The sequence below is a fragment of the Globicephala melas genome, chromosome 1 (assembly GCF_963455315.2).
Source record: "Globicephala melas chromosome 1, mGloMel1.2, whole genome shotgun sequence".
Classification (NCBI taxonomy): domain Eukaryota; kingdom Metazoa; phylum Chordata; class Mammalia; order Artiodactyla; family Delphinidae; genus Globicephala; species Globicephala melas.
In genome coordinates, this window is record NC_083314.1 from 141,617,568 (window position 1) to 141,630,181 (window position 12,614).

Genomic DNA, 12,614 nt, shown 5'->3' on the forward strand with positions numbered 1-12,614 from the left:
AAATATATATGCACCCAACATAGGAGCACCTCAATACATAAGGCAAATGCTAATAGCCATGAAAGAGGAAATCGACAGTAACACAGTAATACTGAGGGACTTTAACACCTCACTTATACCAATATACAGATCATCCAGACAGTAAATTAATAAGGAAATACAAGCTTTAAATGACACAATAGAACAGATTGATTTAATGGATATTTATAGGACATTCCATCCGAAAACAGCAGATTACACTTTCTTCTCAAGTGCACATGGAACATTCTTCAGGATAGATCACATCCTGGATCACAAATCAAGCCTTGGTAAATTTAAGAAAACTGATATCATATCAAGCATCTTTTCAACCACAATGCTATGAGATTAGAAATCAATTACAGGCAAAAAAAACCCATAAGAAAACACAAAAACATGGAGGCTAAACAATATGTTACTAAATAACCAAGAGATCACTGAAGAATTCAAAGAGGAAATCAAAAAATACCTAGAGACAAATGACAACAAAAACACAATGATCCAAATCCTACAGGATGCATCAAAAGCAGTTCTAAGAGGGAAGTTTATAGCAGTACAATCCTACCTCAAGAAACAAGAAAAATCTCAAATAAACAATCTAATATTACACCTAAGGGAACGAGAGAAAGAAGAACAAACAAAACCCAAAGTTAGTAGAAGGAAATAAATCATAAAGATCAGAGCAGAAATAAATGAAATAGAAACAAAGAAAACAATAACAAAGATCAATAAAACTAAAAGCTGGTTCTTTGAGAAGATAAACAAAATTGATAAACCACTAGCCAGACTCATCAAGGAAAAGAGGGAGAGGACTCAAATCAATAAAATTAGAAATGAAAAAGGAGAAGTTACAACAGACACCGCAGAAATACAAAGCATCCTAAGAAACTACTACAAGCAACTCTATGCTAATAAGATGGACAACCTGGAAGAAATGGACAAATTCTTAGAAAGGTATAACCTTCCAAGACTGAACCAGGAAGAAACAGAAAATATGAATGGACCAATCACAAGTAATGAAAATGAAACTGTAATTAAAAATCTTCCAACAAACAAAAGTCCAGGATCAGATGGCTTCACAGGGGAATTCTATCAAACATTTAGAGAAGAGCTAATACCCATCCTTCTCAAACTCTTCCAAAAAATTGCAGAGGTAGGAACACTCCCAAACTCATTCTATGAGGCCACCATCACCCTGATACCAAAACCAGACAGAGATACTACAAAAATGAAAATTACAGACCAATATCACTGATGAATATAGATGCAAAAATCCTCAACAAAATACTAGCAAACAGAATCCAACAAAACATTAAAAGGATCATACACCATGATCAAGTGGGATTTATCCCAGGGATGCAAGGATTCTTCAATATACACAAATCAATCAATGTGATATACCATATTAACAAATAAGGAATAAAAACCATATGGTCATCTCAATAGATGTAGAAAAAGCTTTTGACAAAATTCAACACCCATTTATGATAAAAACTCTCCAGAAAGTGGGTATAGAGGGAACCTACCTCAACATCATAAAGGCCATATATGACAAACCCACAGCAAACATTCTCGGAACCTACCTCAACATCATAAAGGCCATATACGACAAACCCACAGCAAACATCATTCTCAATGGTGAAACACTGAAAGCATTTCCACTAAGATCAGGAACAAGACAAGGATGTCCACTCTCACCACTCTTACTCAACATAGTTTTGGAAGACCTAGCCACAGCAATCAGAGAAGAAAAAGAAACAAAAGGAATACAAATTGGAAAAGAAGAAGTAAAACAGTCACTGTTTGCAGATGACATGATACTATACATAGAGAATCCTAAAGATACTACCAGAAAGCTACTAGAGCTAATCAGTGAATTCGGTAAAGTTGCAGGATACAAAATTAATGCACAGAAATCTCTTGCATTCCTATGCACTAACAACAAAAGATCAGAAAGAGAAATTAAGGAAATAATCCCATTCACCATTGCAACAATAAGAATAAAATACCTAGGAATAAACCTACCTAAGGAGGTAAAAGACTTGTACTCAGAAAACTATAAGACACTGATGAAAGAGATCAGATGACACAAACGGATGGAGAGATATACCATGTTCTTGGATTGGAAGAATCGGTATTGTGAAAATGACTATACTGCCCAAAGCAATCTACAGATTCAATGCAATCCCAATCAAATTACCAATAGCATTTTTTACAAAACAGAACAAACTATTTTAAAATTTGTATGGAGACACAAAAGACCCCAAATAGCCAAAGCAATCTAGAGGGGAAAAAAAAAAGAGCTGGAGGAATCAGACTCCCTGACGTCAGACTATACTGCAAAGCTACAGTAATCAAGACAATATGGTACTGACACAAAGATAGAAATACAGATCACTGCAACAGCATAGAAACCCCAGAGACAAACCCACACACCTATGGTCAACTAATCTATGACAAAGGAGGCAAGGATACACAATGGAGAAAAGATAGTCTCTTCAATAAGTGGTGCTGGGAAGACTGGACAGCTACATGTAAAAGAATGAAATTAGAACACTCCCTAACACCATACACAAAAATAAACTCAAAATGGATTAAAAACCTAAATATAAGGCCAGACACCATAAAACTCTTTGAGGAAAACATAGGCAGAACACTCTATGACATAAATCACAGCAAGATATTTTTTGATCCACCTCCTAGAGTAATGGAAATAAAAACAAAAATAAACAAGTGGGACCTAATGAAACTTAAAAGCTTTTGCACAGCAAAGGAAACTACAAACAAGACGCAAAGACAATGCTCTGAATGGGAGAAAATGTTTGCAAATGAGTCAGTGGACAAAGGATTAATCTCCAAAGTATATAAACAGCTCACACAGCTCAATATTAAAAAAACAAACAACCCAATCAAAAAATGAGCAGAAGGCCTAATAGACATCTCTGCAAAGAAGACATACAGATGGCCAAGAGGCACATGAAAAGCTGCTCAACATCACTAATTATTAGAGAAATGCAAATCAAAGCTACAATGAGCTATTATTGCCTCATATTGGTTAGAATGGGCATCATCAGAAAATCTACAAACAACAAATGCTGGAGAGGGTGTGGAGAAAAGGGAACCCTCTTGCTACTGTTGGTGGGAATGTAAATTGATACAGCCACTATGGAGAACAGTATGGAGGTTCCTTAAAAAACTAAAATAGAATTAACATATGACCCAGCAATCCCACTACTGGGCATATACCCAGAGAAATACATAATTCAAAACCATGCACCCCACCCAATGTTCACTGTAGCACTATTTACAATAGGCAGGTCATGGAAGCAACCTAAATGTCCATCGACAGATGAATGGATAAAGAAGATGTGGTATACATATACAATGGAATATTACTCAGCCATAAAAAGGAATGAACTTGGGTCATTTGTAGAGACGTGGATGGACCTAGAGACTGTCATACAGAGTGAAGTATGTCAGAAAGAGAAAAACAAATATCGTATATTAACGCATGTATGTGGAATCTAGAAAAATGGTACAGATGAACCAGTTTGCAAGGCAGAAATAGAGACACAGATGTAGAGAACAAATGTATGGACACTGAGGGGGGAAAGTGGGGGTCGGGGGGGATCGGGTGTGATGAATAGGGAGATTGGGATTGACATGTATACACTAATATGTATATAATAGATAACTAATAAGAATCTGCTGTGTAAAAAATAAATTAAATTATAAAAAAACAACAAAGGATATAAATTTCTTTAAGCTCATAATAAATTTTGTCAAATAATTTCCAATAGGATTATATTAAATCACCATCCTTTCAGCAGAATGTGAATATCCATTTTTAAAATTTTTCATTTTATGAAAAAAAGGTGAAAACACCTTTTCTTTATTTTCATTGCTTTGATTACTAGTAATCTTGATAGCTGTCATTGGTTCTTTTTCTAGGAAATGTATGTTTACACCTTTGACCCACTTTCTGCTATATTTCATAATTTTTGTATCATTATGCATGATCTCTTTATATAATAAAGATTTTTTTTAAATATCACATCTGTGGCAAATAAATTTCACAGTCTATTGTTTGCCTTTTAATTTTTAATGATATTTTGACATATATTTTAAATTTTATATAGTTAGAAAACTTACTATAAATTTTAATTAATGTTGTTCCTATATATAGTCAACTCAAACTCCAAACTCTTAAATCTCATGACATTCAAGAAAACTCAATATAGTTAGCTCATTTATACTGAAACTAATAGTATAAAGCATATTATATTCTTGTATATATTGATGATTTGCTGAAACTGGGGTGATGGGTGCACAGAGGTTTGTTACCCTATTCTCTCTTTTTGTGCATGTTTTAAATGTTCCCATAACAAAGCCTAAAACATTCTTTTGTAGTCTTGGCTTATTTCCTACTGTCTTTCAAGCTTCACGGACATAAATTCCTCATCTGTGACTTTGGACAAATTTTGAAATCTCTCTAAGCTTTGGTTACCTCTGCTACTAAAAACAAAACCAAACAAAGAAGTAAAAATATACCAAACATGTAGGATTGTTGAAAGGAGGAGATGGAATAATGCATTCCTAGCATATAGTATGGTGCCTAGCATACAGCAGGTGCTCGATAAAGGTTTTCTTTTTATTATTATTATTATATTACTACTACTATCATTTCAATTTCTGTATGTCAGACTTTCTCACTGCAAGAATCAGAAGCTGATCCTGGCTGATTAAATAGAAGAGAAGTTTATTTCAAAGATGTTGGGACAGCAGAGGACAAGTTCAAGGACAGTTTAAGAATGATGCGCAGGGCTTCCCTGGTGGCGCAGTGGTTGAGAGTCCGCCTGCCGATGCAGGGAACACGGGTTCGGTACACGGGTTCGTGCCCCGGTCTGGGAGGATCCCACATGTCGTGGAGCGGCTGGGCCCGTGAGCCATGGCCGCTGAGCCTGCGTTTCCGGAGCCTGTGCTCCACAACAGGAGAGGCCACAACAGTTAGAGGCCCGCGTACCGCAAAAAAAAAAAAAAATCTTACAGATATCTTCAGTAACTTGTCATAAAACCCTAGTTAGAAAGAGTGAAGGAGAAAGAGAGAGTTAAATATTGCGTTTTTTCTGCTCTCAGGCAGCATCTCCCCTGGTCAGAAATCTTGACTTTGTGGGGTGACCCAAATCGAATGCTCATTCCTGAAGGATCTGAGCCACTGGTGGTCTTACCAGTATAGAGACTTAGTAGCCTTCTTTTTTTTTTTTTTTTAACACCTCAGAATTTATAAAAAAGAAAAAAAAATGTAGAAGGCCCCACAGAGGAACTTCTTAATTCCAGATAAACTCCTCCCTACTCAATTTCGTTAGCAGCAACCCTATTTCCCCTTGGTCATCAGGATTAACCCCCTAAAAGTACCGTAACTTCTTTTTTTGCCTGTTCATCAAGGGCATGAAGGAGACTGAAAATATCTGGGTGGTGGTTCAGCTTCCAGCCTCAGCGACCCGTTGTTGAGCACCGTGATAAAAGAACATCTCCCTTGGACACGGAGACCTCCACACACGCCGAACTCAGAGTCTCAGGGGTGGAAAGGAAAATTCCACAAGTGGGGACACTAGGCATGGCTGACTGGGAGGTCCTGTCTGAAGAGACCGTTGCCCTGACAACTCAGACATCGGGGAGCCCAATTCCAGGCTGCTGTGCTGTGTTCTGGGGTGGCTGGAGCCTTTCCCTTAAAATCCCAAAGGTACACATTGCTCCAGAAAATGCTCTGGGAAGTCTTGTTTGATTTGGGGGAACCTGGGATTAATCAAATGTGTGACCAGCGAATCCTCATCTAGTAACCTCAGGTGCAAAGATATTCCAGGTGGAAAAGAATGTTCCAACACAGAGTGGGGGCATGCTGCTGCTGTAAAGAAATCCAGAGCTGATTTCTCAACGGCATGGAATTCTTCTGAGGATTCAATTAAATAACAGATGTAGAGGCGTGTCACATAGTAGGTATTCCATGAAAATGAAACTGTGTCCCCTCCACACTTCTAAACCATGCTGGGGTGAGGAGGCTGGGTGTTAAGGTAGCCACTTTACAGATTAAAAGCTGGGGCTCAGAAAGGAGAGGGATTCCATGTTAATGAGGACAAAGTTAGGAAGTGGGAGCGGCAGTGACAGGAACTGACCTTGGCCTTCTGACTCCAACTCCAATTAACTAGACTCACCACTTCCCAAGACACACAGCCGCAGTCTGGTCTTACTCACCCCACAAGTTAACATTTCACAAGGACTGAGTCACAGCTTCCCCTCCTCTTGGCTGCATGAGAATCCCAGCACGCTCCTTCCCAGGCCTGGCAGCTCCAACCCTCTTCTAGGGCCGCTGATGGGAATGCTTGAGGCCAAGACTGCCAGGAACTGAGGGAGTAGGTAAGGTGTCTGTGCACATGGAGGGACCTGACCCACGTGAGCTGGAGGAATCTATGATGCTGCCAAGAACCACATTAGAAAGATAATATTTGAAGAGTGAAAGTTCCTCCAAAGAATGTAAAATCCTTCGAGTGAGCAAGTGCCTGAAGTTCTCTGGGCATAACTCACTCAGGATGGACCAGAACGTGAGCTGCAGACAGCAGGTAAAATAGGGCACAAGAGAGCAGGGTGTCCAAGCGAACTGAAAGGGATTTGGGAGGTGACCGATCCCTTCAGCAAAGAAGAAATGGTGGTTCAAAGCATTTTCCAAGGTCACACCGCTGAGGGGCAGCCCTGGGACCTAAACCCAGACTTTCTCATTCATTTGTCCAATATTCACTGCGTGTGCTTCCGGTGAGCCTGGAGGGCCATTGGATAGCACTAAGAATATAGCAGTAAACCAAACAAGCAGGTTTTCTGTCTGCCCAGAACTGACTTCCCAGCGGGGAGGAGAGAGAATTTAACAGACCATTGTGGAGCATGGTGAGAAGTGCTATGACGGTGGGGGAGGGGTACAGTGCTGAGGGGGGCACAGGGGAGGGTGGTCTCATCTAATCTGTGGGGTCAAGAAAGGCTTCCTGGATTAAGTGATGGTACAGCTGAGACCTGAAGACTGAGGAGGCATGAATCCAGTGAATAGGGGTGGGGTGGAAGGACGGAGAACACTCCAGGCAAGGGGGGAATGCTACAAACCAGGCATAGTATTAGACCCTTGTTTTAAAGAACTTCATAAATATGGACGCTCCCACACTGAACAAGCACCCAGGGTGCTAAGAGAGCAAGAGAAGAGACCACCCGTCTACCAAGAAGAGGTGACATCTGGATCTTAAAGGATGGGTAGCACTTCCACAGGAACCGAGAAAGCAGATGGCTAGTCCAAGGCCGTGGGGATTTTGTGGGAAAAGGCAATGAAGGAGAACTTATGACAGGCAGTTCCTGGAACAGAAATTGACCTTTTTGGGGGGAGGTCAGTACATGTTTGTCAAATACTAAACCTCGGGGCTAACGGTCATTGGTGGGGCTCAGAGAAACACAGAGAGGTTTTCCTGGGTTCCAGTGGCTGTTAGTACAACCCTCCCAGATGCAGATTTTGAACAGCTTCCGCTGCAGCACAACACAGACAAGGGGGTGACCCAGAATTACTGCCCACACCCACTGCCCCATGCTGCTCCACGGCCTACACAGCCACGGCAGCCCAGCGAGCGGCTGGTGTCCACGGCTCCCAGCGTCCCCCAACCCCAAGGACCCCAGGTGGGTGAGGAACAGTCACAAGGAACACAGTCTTTCAACTAATCAATTTTACTCCGATTATGGGATAAACACAGCAGACAAACTGATGTCTAAAAGAATTCCTAATTTCCCGTCCAGGTGCACAGATAAGCACATTGAAGAAAACAGTGCTGAAAATAATAGCGTCCACGGTGAAAATCCGGGTGGCACGTGGCCCCAACGGAACAAAGATGGTGTTGCTTCCAGTTTAACACGTCACCACTCGCTTCCGCAGGGGCTTAGGTGAGACAGCTGAGACGAGTCACACTTTCATCTTTGGGGCCTGGAGACTAGGAGCCTGGGACAGCCCTGCAGCCCCTGCACAACAGCCAAGGCCTTTAAAAGGGACTCGGAAAGAGGACAAACTGCAGTGTCGGTATCCTGTGGCACGTCCCTGTGTGTCTGCTCCGGTGACAGAGCCTTTAGGGGCTGTGCTCGGCACAAGATACTGTGCCCAAACGCTCTACCTGTGGGATGCTGAACATTTCAGTCTTTTACAGAACCTTTTCTAGACTGCTTTGCATGTCGTGATTGCCATGTGTTTTTTGAACTTGAATGTCACGCTTAATATACTGAAGGATTTACTTTAGTTTTAAATAAAAATTGATATTTTACTTAAAGCAATAATAATTACTAAGACGTAGTGAAGACTAAGTTCGGCTGATCTAGATGCAGCACGATGATTGTCTACAGCAACCCTGCAAGAGCACCTCCCCTTTTTACAGGTGAGGCCTCGACAGGCATGGGAACAGGTCTCTCCGGCTCCAAAGCTCACACTCTTTCCACGAGGCTACACCAGACAAGGAAACGCCCGGATGGACCGCTGCCTGGGACCCACGGGGGTCTGGTTAGTTGACATTTGAGGCACAGGATGCGGAGCAGTGAGGGATGCACTTAAAAAGGGAGAGGGAGGCCTATCCCGGGCCTGCACGACCCCGTGGAAGTTGTCGCAGGGACCACAGAGAGAAAACACAGGGCCTCTCCCCAAAGAGCTCACAAACTCAAAGCAGACAGACAAGAAGCCCAGCCTCAGGGTTGAGGCTGAAGGCGCCCTTCAGGAAGGACAAGCAGCCCCCCTGCCGGAGCCACACGGAGCCGACCGTAGTGCCAATGACTAGGACCGGCAGGGACGCGGCCCCTACTCCACGCCACCCACGTCATCTGGAGCCCTGATCAAACCGTACCGTAATCCTCTGTTTTCCTGTCCCACAGGTCATTGCTTTTTCCCCCTGCGCCCCTCCCAGTTTTCAGGCAATACCCGGGAAGCATGTGTGTGGTCCCAGCAGCCTCAAGGTCACGCGTCAGCCGAGGGTTGGCACATGCTCCCAGCCCCCGCCCCCATTCCCGGCTCCGCCGTCACCACTTCAGTGCGCTAAGCCTCTTAGTTTACATTTCTGCATCTGGTTCTCAGCGGACAGAACCTCTCTGTCTGGGAAGCAGGGGACAAGGCAGAGCAGCTAGTCCCAGGGCCTAGTCAGTGGTCACTAAGCTGTGGAAAGGGACGATTCAAATTTTTTTTTTTTTTTTTTTTTTGGCCGCCCCGCACGGCATGTGGGATCTTATTTCCCTGACCAGGGATCGAATCTGCGCCCCCGGCAGTGGAAGTGCGGAGTCTTAACCGCTGGACCGCCAGGGACGTCCCACAATTCGAATGTTGGAACTCAGAATCTGGTTGGAACTACAGTTTGCTCCTGAATCGGATTCATTCCATCACTTGTATATCATTCACTTATGGTGCTTTAAGACCCATGTTGACACTGGGGACAGGCGGGGATTCATCAGAGTCACTGTTCCCAACTCCCCTCTTCCCTTGAAGCAGAGCTGAGCAGCTTCCTGCCTCGCGTCCCACAGCCCCACACCTCCCATTGTTCACCTTGACTGAGAACTCACCGTGTTCTGGGAGTGCTGTCCTGTGCTAAAGCCTTCCACTCTTCATCTTAGTTCATCTTTACCATAACCATGAGGTAGATGTTGGTGCTCTGTGACCACCTAGAGGGGTGGGGTAGGGAGGGTGGGAGGGAGACGCAAGAGGGAGGGGATATGGGGATATATGTATATATAGCTGATTCACTTTGTGATACAGCAGAAACTAACACACCATTGTAAAGCAACGATACTATGATAGAGATGTTAAAAAAATAAATAAATAAAATAAAGATAAGGAAACTGAGGCACACTTATTCATTCAGTAATAGAAAACCTGGTCGAGACTCAGAATAGTCTCTTAAGGAAAAGAGAAAAGGGAATGAATCTGCAATTATTGAGCATCTACTTACTACATGTCAGGAACTATATGTTTTCAAAATGTTACCTCATTTAATCCTCCCAACACAGCAGGGAAGTGGGTTTGGATTTCCCAGTTTTCACAAGTGTGCCAGACAGTCCGCAGTGAACTAAACAGATAAGCTCCCTGCCCTATGGAACTGATGATTCTAGTTAAACAATCAATCAGGCAATCCATTCATTAGATTGGGGAACACATGAAAAAGCATGTGAGATGGGGACAGAGAGTGGCAGGGAGGGGCAGTCAGGGAGGACTTCTCTGAGGAGGTGACACTTGAGCAGAGACCTGAATAAAACGAGGGAGCAAGTCCTTTTTGTCTGTAGTTGGAGGGGCATCCACGCTCAGAGCACTTGCTATTCACGTTTCCATCTCCCCAGCAACTAGTGCCCTCAGTGGGGTCTTCATACACCAGCCTCCACTGGGCACCTATTCTAGAGCAGGATTGGCACTCAAGTTGCCTCTCAGGCCCGTGCCCCCTGCCTCAAGCTGCTTAAAAGAGATTATCGAAAAGGCTTCTGGGGACCTGTCTAGGCCCAGCAGAAGAGCACAGCATGATCAGTCAGTGATGTATGTCGGCTGGAGCCTTTGGTGGCAGGAGCTCCCTGACGGCCAACTGGTTATCCAGCCACTGCATATGTACCTCCAGAACCCAGGAAACTACCTCCCCATGCTGCTTGCCCCACTGTGGTCCTCTCACAGAATGAGAAATACTCTACAATGCTCATTGAGGCCTAGCTCATCTTAGCCTCCAATGTAGGCTGGAAACTCCTTGAGGGCAGGGCCCATGTCTTGTCTCTGAATCCCCAGTCATCTGCATGCCCAGTTCAAGGTCTGACATTTAGTAGGTGTCTAATAAACACTTGTTGAATTGAATTGAAAATTCACCCTGACTCTCTGAAACCTCTACTTTTTAGACTGTGGGGACCACATAACAAAATTCTTCTTCCACACATCAACTCTTTTGGGAAAAAGGAAATGGGTGAGGTGGGAATTAAACATTTACTGAGCACTTACTAAGTGTCAGGCCTATATAGTTTCCAAATGTTGCTTCATTTAATCCTCCAACAACTCGCTGAAGTAGTTGTTCTTTTCCTTTTGATGGATGCAGAAATAAATCTTAAAACAGCCCTGGTTACAATTCTGGCTCTACCATTTATTAGCTGCGTGCCTCTAGGGATGCTTCCAGTGTCTCCGGCCCTGTAATCTTTTTAATTCATCGCTCTGCCTCCCAGAGATTTGAAGACAGCAATTACATCCCCTCTGAGACTTTTCTTATCTCTGGGCAGCACATATCCAGCTATTTCCAATGTCTTTCATGGACAAGTGGTCGAGGGCATTGGCTCTGGAATTAGAATAACCAGGGTTTGTCCCTAACCACGTCACCTTGTGTACAAGTGACTTAACCTCTCTGAATGTTGGTTTTCCTAACTGTGCGACATGGGATACTCATGGTACCATCCCATAGAGTTGTTGCAAGGATTAAATAAGACCACAAAAGTAAGCACCTCACACCATGGCACACAGTAGGTCCTCATGAGATGCTGCCTCTGCTGGTTTTGAGTTCCACCCTCCACCATTTCAGCTAAGTTCAGGCCAGGTTGCTGGTGTCCAGTTCACATCATGTGACATCAGAACAAGACATTATCTGGGCCCCTTTGTTTTCCAGGGAAATCTGCCATGCCAGCCCAGATCCTGCCTCTTGGGGGGAAGTAAGGAACCGGAGTATGTAAACAAGACCAGGGTCATACCACTTCCAGGAACCCATACAAGCTCTGCTGATAAATCGTGACTCAAGCACTGGTGATAAATAAACTGGTGTTTACTCTAAACACAAGAGCAAAGACGGTGATTTGATCTAAACAGTTGGATTTTATTACATTAACTATTTCAGAGCAACCATTGGGGAAACCTTCTCCACCCCAGGAGAATTAGTGGCTATAACACCAGGAAGCAGATCACTATCCTGGGTTACTTTCTTAAGTCCCAGAGGCACACTTTTTCACATGTCAATGTTTCTAAAATCAGAATGTATCTGATGATCAATGGACAACAATAATCAAGTAAAATAGTGCCAGGTTCCTCCTTCCAAGAAGTTATGATTTAACTGATGATGGTGCCCGCTTTGGCAGCACACATACTAAAATTGGAACGATACAGAGAAGATTAGAACGGCCCCTGCACAAGGATAACGCACAAATTCATGAAATGTTCCATATTTGTAGAGAAGAGACTTGTGGTTGCCAAGAGGGAGGGGGGTGGGAGAGGAATGGATTGGCAGTTTGGGGTTAGCAGATGCAAACTATTATATATAGAATGGATAAACAACAAGGTCCTACTGTATAGCACAGGGAAGTATATTCAATATCCTGTGATAGACCATAATGGAAAAGAAGATGAAAAAGAATGTGTGTGTGTATATATATATATATATATATATATATAACTGAATCATTTTGTTGTACACCAGAAACTAATACAATATTGTAAATCAACTATACTTCAAAAAAAAATAATAAATTGATGATGAACATTCGAATAGAGGAGGCCACCACTGACTGAGCACATACTGTTAGACCCAATGCTGGATGCT

At 43.0% G+C, this 12,614-nt stretch overlaps 1 non-coding gene across 1 annotated transcript; it reads left to right on the forward strand.

Moving 5' to 3' along the window:
- The first annotated feature begins 12,137 nt into the window (after positions 1-12,137).
- LOC115860536 (U6 spliceosomal RNA) lies at positions 12,138-12,244 on the forward strand. The gene has a single exon (XR_004042477.1). It is a non-coding gene; the product is annotated as a U6 spliceosomal RNA (small nuclear RNA).
- The last annotated feature ends 370 nt before the right edge of the window (positions 12,245-12,614 follow it).